Genomic DNA, 7,200 nt, shown 5'->3' with positions numbered 1-7,200 from the left:
CATCGGTTTTGGTAATTATGAAAATTATAACGGACTAGGAAACATTCAAAAATAGATATAAATGTCAATTTTAGACTACTTATAGAAACATTATTCTCTGTGTGGTCAATTTTGGCCAAATTGGCCAGACCAATGGCTATCTGGCAACCATGGTATCGAGAATTGAAATCTATTTCAGGCTCCCGATTTCGAACAACTCTCACTCAAGACTTTCCGAGAGTAAATAAAACGCTGTAAATAATATTATTAAGCCGTCAAATTGCCATAAATGTTATGCCTATCCACTTTTGATGATGACTACCTTACAATAGGCTCAGTATCAATGTCGTCATTATCGATAATTGGTCCGTTTTAAATATTTTTATTTCCGGTGGACTGAATACACAGCTGTGTTTTCAGTCCATTGATGGACTGAAAACACAGTTCCAGGAAGGAATGGGCACTAGTTTATACTATCTAAAAATCAGAGTACCGCCGACTTGTCGTATTTACGTTAAAGAGGTGCACGTCACTAAGTCGCCTTTTCGAGCCCTCCATTATAGAACATTGGCATTAAAAAAGAAACAAGAGAGAGAGAGAGAGAGAGAGAGAGAGAGAGAGAGAGAGAGAGAGAGAGAGAGAGAGAGAGAATAGAAAGTTTTATTTCCTTGGGAGGCCTTCCGAAAGCTCCTACATCCCCAGTATTCTTTTTTTAAAATTATTATTATAATGTTCTAGTAGGGGGTTTGGGAGGGGAGAAACTGCTAAAAAAAAAGTCTCCCCCTCCCAAACCCCCTACTAGAACATCATATTAAATATATATATATATATATATATATATATATATATATATATATATATATTATATATATATATATATATATATATATATATATATATATATCTCGAATCCGAGTCCCCGGTAGAAGTGCAATACAAATGGATAGAATGAATGAGGTTGCTTTAACTCGTCTCTTTCTCATTAGTTTAAACAAACAAAAATGTGATTAGTTCTCACTAACTTTTCTTTAATAATAAAGACTCCAATTAAAGTGTAAATATGGCTTTGTGAATTGTGCCATTGTTTGTTGTTGCTATTCTTTTAAAGCATAACATCAACAATAGATTCTTCTAATCTTCTGTTTTGGGATTCCAAATGGTTACAGCACCATGCGGTCCAGTGGTGTGGTACTCAAATTTGGATCGGAAGGTCCTGAGTTTGAGTTCCGCTCTGATCTGAGTAGTAGACGCATAATTGAGTCTTTTGAAAAGACTCTTTACTCACATTCTCTCACCGAACTCTGGTGTAAAATGAGTACCTGGTCGTTAACAGCGTTGTCTCTGTCAAAAATGTAATATCGCCCAACAGGCGTCATGTCTCGTCCTACATGTTACGTATTGCTGTCTAGGGACCCCTTGTAAAAACTCTTCGAAAACGTTTAGTAAATATTGCGCTATAGGTTTTGTGGTTGTTTTTTGTTGTTGTTATTGTTTTTGTTTTTTTTAATTTGTTGCTTTTATTTCGTTTGATTTTGTTCATTTTTATTGTTTGTTTGTTTGCTTGTTTTTTTTTCCTGTTTGTGGCCAGGGCTATTAATATATTTTCTTTTATTTGCAGGTCTTACTACACGGAAATAATGGTCTTGTTTTAACATTATTGGAATTGAGATAGTTTGCGTGGCTTTGAGAAGATGACTCGATTTCCATAAAAATAGTGTGACCATTTGGGTCATCATCTAATTTTTAAGGTTTAGGTGTTATCTTACTTACTTACTTATTTACTTAGGCCCTTCACACCGACTGGAGCATAGGCCATGAACGAATCCCCTCCACCTTGTCCGGCTCTGTGCCACCTTCTCAGCTTCTCTCCATGTTAAGCCTTCAGGTTTTAGGTCCTCTATCAATGTCATTCTCCAGCTATTTCTAGGCCGCCCTCTCTTCCTCGTTCCCTTCGGGTTCCATGTAAGAGCCTGCCTGGTAATGTTTGTTGCAGGCCTTCTCAGGGTGTGACCAAGCCATTTCCGATCATTTCCATCTCCTCCTCTGAATTTCTACTTCTATTTCTTCTTGGCCTGTCAATTCCCATAGATCTGCACATTTGTAATTTTGTCATGCGTTTATTAGTGGTACCAGTCTTGTAAATAAATATGTGCACGTTGGGTGTATTATAAATAGATAAAGACTTGGAAAAAGTGTGCGAGACATAACAGAAAGAAACATACAAGAAACCCCTCACCCCCAACCCGAAGTCTGCCTTGACTGCTTTGTCTGCCACTGTTTCATACACTCTTTTTTCCAGTAGTTATCTTGATGGTGACAGCGACCGGGATCGGAAAATTATGTCGTTAACCAGGGGTGTCGTTTTTCCGGTGTTGTCAAAATGGCGTTTACTCAAAGTGGTACAGAAATATTATGGTGAAGTGATCCAGATACTTAAAATTGATTTTATAGTTTTACTGGATAGATATCTGAAGTGTTAGGTTTATGAAATGATGATGATGACGATGATGATGATAATGATAATGATGATAATAATTGATAATAATAACTAACAATAATAATAATAATAAAATAATAATAATAATAATAATAATAATAATAATAATAATAATAATAATAATAATAATAATAATAAAATAATAATAATAATAAATAATAATATAATATATAATAATAATAATAATAATAATAATAATAATAATAATAATAATAATAAATAATAATAATAATAATAATAATAATAATATAATAATAATAATAATAAAATAATATAATAATAATAATAAATAAAATAAATAATAATAATAATAATAATAATATATAATAATAATAATAATATAATATATATAATATAATAATATAATAATAATAATAATAATAATATAATAATAATAATAATAATAAATAATAATAATAATGATGATGATGATGATGATGATGATGATGATGATGATGATGATATAATAATAATAATAATAATATAATAATAATAATAATAATAATATCGAATAATAATAATAATAATAATAATAATAATAATAATAATAATAATAATAATAATAATAATAATAATAATAATAATAATAATAATAATAATAATATAATAATAATAATAATAGTAAGAAGAAGAAGAAGAAGAAGAAGAAGAAGAAGAAGAAGAAGAAGAAGAAGAAGAAGAAGAAGAAGAAGAAGAAGAAGAAGAAGAAGAAGAAGAAGAAGAAGAATGATAATAATGATGATGATGATGATGATGATGATAATAATAATAATTCTGAAAACATTTTAGCGCTTTAACTCGAGGCATCAGACTCTATGCGTTTGATAATACGATATCTTTTTTAAACGCGATATCAAAATTCAAGAGCGTTGATTATCTTGTGTATATATGTGTATTATTGCAAATATTATGTGCACGCAGGTTGTGCCCGTTTAATGCCACTTATCAGCAGGTATTCGAAATTACTGTTGGTTACCGCTGAATCAATATATCTAAAGGGGTCAATTAGCCTAAGGTCAATCACTGTTCCTGTGCACCTTTGTTTAAAATGAATAAGCGACACTATCTGCATCAACATGACGTTTAAAAAAATGTGTAATGTTGTCGACTCGATATTTTGGAGAACTATATCATCATTCCTAGTAAGCAAATATAAAATAAAATATGTGCGTCCAAAACTGTTACTTTCTATTGAAAGGAATTGGAATTAGAACACTAGAAGGGTGATTAATTATCATAATAATCACCCTAGTAGACTATGAACCGTGACCATTGCACAATATTTTTGTTTGTTGGTTACGATTATTTTGGCGCGAATAACTGAGTCCCATTTCATCAATTGAATTAATTCCTTCATTGTCAATTCCAAAATATTTCAACAACAACCAAATAATACTTTACAAGCTAGGTCAATATTTCACCTATTTTTTTTTTTTGAAAGACCAAGAATTAGGATCCGGTTTCTATTTGCATTGTGAGGTGTGTGTTTCATAAAAAGACCCCCCCCCCCCCCCCCCCCCCAAGAAAAAAAAACAAAAACAAAAAAACAAAAACTTGAGCTTTTATACAACGCAATATCCATTTAACGTGCTCTAATCGCTGACCAACAGTAACACGTAACATATAGAACGAGACATGTCTAAAGAGTCTTTTCCAAGGACTCAACTATGCGTCGAACGAGGTTCGAAATCAAGACATACCGATCCGAAAGCGAGTGACATATCATTAAACCACATAGCCACACAAGAAAGTTCATGCTATCTCGGTAAGCATAATATGGACTAGTATCGATTATAGCTATAACAGTACTAAATCTAAAATACAGATTAGAGCCCAGTCGTCTTCATTTCTTACTTTCTGTTTCGATTTTTGATATAGCCATGCAGGGTTGCCAGTTTAGTAAAATGTAAAATGACATTCTCACTTTTGTACTTTCTAATTTGTTTAAAATCATAGAATTAAATAGAAGTAAATTCCTTGTTTAAAATAGTTTAGTCATCTAATTTATTTATTTATTTATTTTTCACTAAAGCGCTTGTTACGTGCTTTCTCATTATACTGCCCTGCAAAGAATTTGCTGTTTCAAATCGAAAACAAAAAAAAATTATTTGTCCAGAACTAGAAGATGGCACGAATTTATGTGTTGATGGTGGTGACGATATCCAATATATTTTAGAATTTATGTCATTTAGAAAAGAATTCAGAGCGCATTTGAATAGGCTCTTAGCTTTTAGTGATTAAAACAAATTTTTATCTGTCTCCTCTCGTGAATATAAAAACGAATTGTCACAAGTTATGGAGTATTCATTCAGCCAGAGTCGAGTGGGTCAATGTGCATGAGCTTCTGGTGTGCCAAACCGTTGATGAAAACAACGCCGAGACACGAGTTATGCAATCATTGACACTTACCCCATTACTGATCACACTTGAAATAGCTTGACGTGAACACCGTATTGCTTTCCCCCTGCTATCACAGGCTTCAGTCAGCTCTCAACCGATCAACTCCCTATTTGAGTTTGAGCTTCTATGATATTAGAAGTTACAAGTTTCGTTTGACAAATAAATATTATTTTGGTAGTTTAATTGACAACAAATTGAAGTGGCATTTAACAAAAACCGATGCTGTTATCACTAAATTGAACAAAAGAATCTACTTTATTCGGAAACTTTCAGAACTTGACAAAGACAAAACTTTATGCACCATTCTTTATTGATCTGTTTTGGAGACCGTTATTATTATTATTATTATTATTATTATTATTATTATTATTATTATTATTATTATTATTATTATTATTATTATTATTATTATTATATTACTATTATTATTATTATTATTATTATTATTATTATTATTATTATTATTATTATTATTTTAATTATTATTACTATTTGTATTACAGCATGGTGTGGAAATGCCAGTATTTGTGAAATTAAGAAAATTGATCGGATAATTAATAAGGCCAGGAGTTATACTCACCCAATTTCAAATGTGGAAGAACTGTTCAAGAGATTTTGTCTTAGTAAACTGGAGAAAGGTATGAAGGATGGCGATCCCCCCTTCACCCTTTGTCAATAAACACAAAGACAACACGTCACCTTAGTTCATGTTTACCACATAGTGTTCGAATTTTTAATGCGCAACTGTGATTTAAATAAAATACTTAAAAAAAATATGCACACACAAGTTCGGACTAGAGGCCATAGGAATAATCTATTTCAATTTATAAAATTAATATATAAAGTGCCGCTATTAATTGATCTTATTAATTTTTATTTATTTATTTATCTATTCATTTATTTGTTGTTGTTTTTTTGTGTGTCTTTAGTAAGTTATTTATCCATTTATTTATCTATCTTTTAAATTTTAAATTGTCATGTGGATATCATTGTTTTCATTAATTTCATGATTTTGTAGACTGGTTTGTAAATGTTGACCAGTAAAATGCATGACATCTGAAACAATGTAAAATCATGATTTATCAGAGACTTATGTATGCTTATTATCGTTGTTGCTTTCATGTTTGTTTTTTTGTCATTAATAATTAATTGTACTATGAACTTTGTACATTTTTGATTCATTCGATCTTGACTAGTTTTCAATTACCAGTATTCTATGATAGTATTTTTCGATTTTACATTGCCGTATTTTTACATTTTTCCTGACATTCAAAGTTGTGTAAAACTGTCTGTGAATGATACAATGCAAGCTATATGAGATTATGTAATTATAAACTATTGTATAAGGCATTTCAAGGATAATTTCTATTAAGCCTTTAGTAAGATAAGATAAGATTATTCTTAATTCTGTATGTATACATTTTTATGCATTTACATATAAATTCAAACTAGGGCTCATAAGGACAACATATTTCACTTTGTAAAAAAAAACAAAAAACAAACAATATATATATATATATATATATATATATATATATATATATATATATATATATATATATATATATATATATATATATATATATATACATAGTCGCCATATACTTAACTTACGTTTATACATTTTTATGCATGCCGCGTCTGTAAACGAATTTCCATCTTTTGGATGAATAAAGTATATTATTATTATTATTATGATTATTATTATTATGATTATTATTATTATTATTATTATTATTATTGCTATTATTAGTGAGCATCTAAAAAACATTTGCAATTTTAAAATTTACAATAAATGTTACAATACTTTCCATTTGAACGGATGATCTACATTCTCTTTAGACCCCTGATCTAATCTATTCATACAAATGGACTTGGTTCAATAATAGGATAGCTAATGCTCAATTATTACAAACCAATTTGTTTTCATACCAAAACTCATTGAGACCGTTAACATTAGATCGTTTTATAGTTTTAAAGAAATGATGTGATTACACAGGGAAATGGGGTAGGCATGAGTAAATAAAACCAAACTATTCTATGGACTTTATAGAAACCCCTTTTTAAAAGGAAAAAAGAAGAAGAAGAAGAAGAAGAAGAAAAGACATGGTTGTTCATGATTTAAAAAAAAAATAATTTGTAAACTGGAATTTTAGTCAGCTTGATGAAAAAAAATATATATGCAGTGATAAGGATATTTAGATCAAATCAAAGCATAGATTGAAAGACCGATAATGAAGGAACATTCTGACAAGTCAAAATCATCTCCCCTTAAAAATATTTATTGGGTTTAATATGTTTACTGGTCACTTGGATCATTTTCT

This window comes from Berghia stephanieae, chromosome 13 (genome assembly GCF_034508935.2).
Source record: "Berghia stephanieae isolate SIO BIC M18660-M18661 chromosome 13, UCSD_Bste_1.3, whole genome shotgun sequence".
NCBI classification, from domain to species: domain Eukaryota; kingdom Metazoa; phylum Mollusca; class Gastropoda; order Nudibranchia; family Aeolidiidae; genus Berghia; species Berghia stephanieae.
This window is presented reverse-complemented; position numbering follows the sequence as displayed.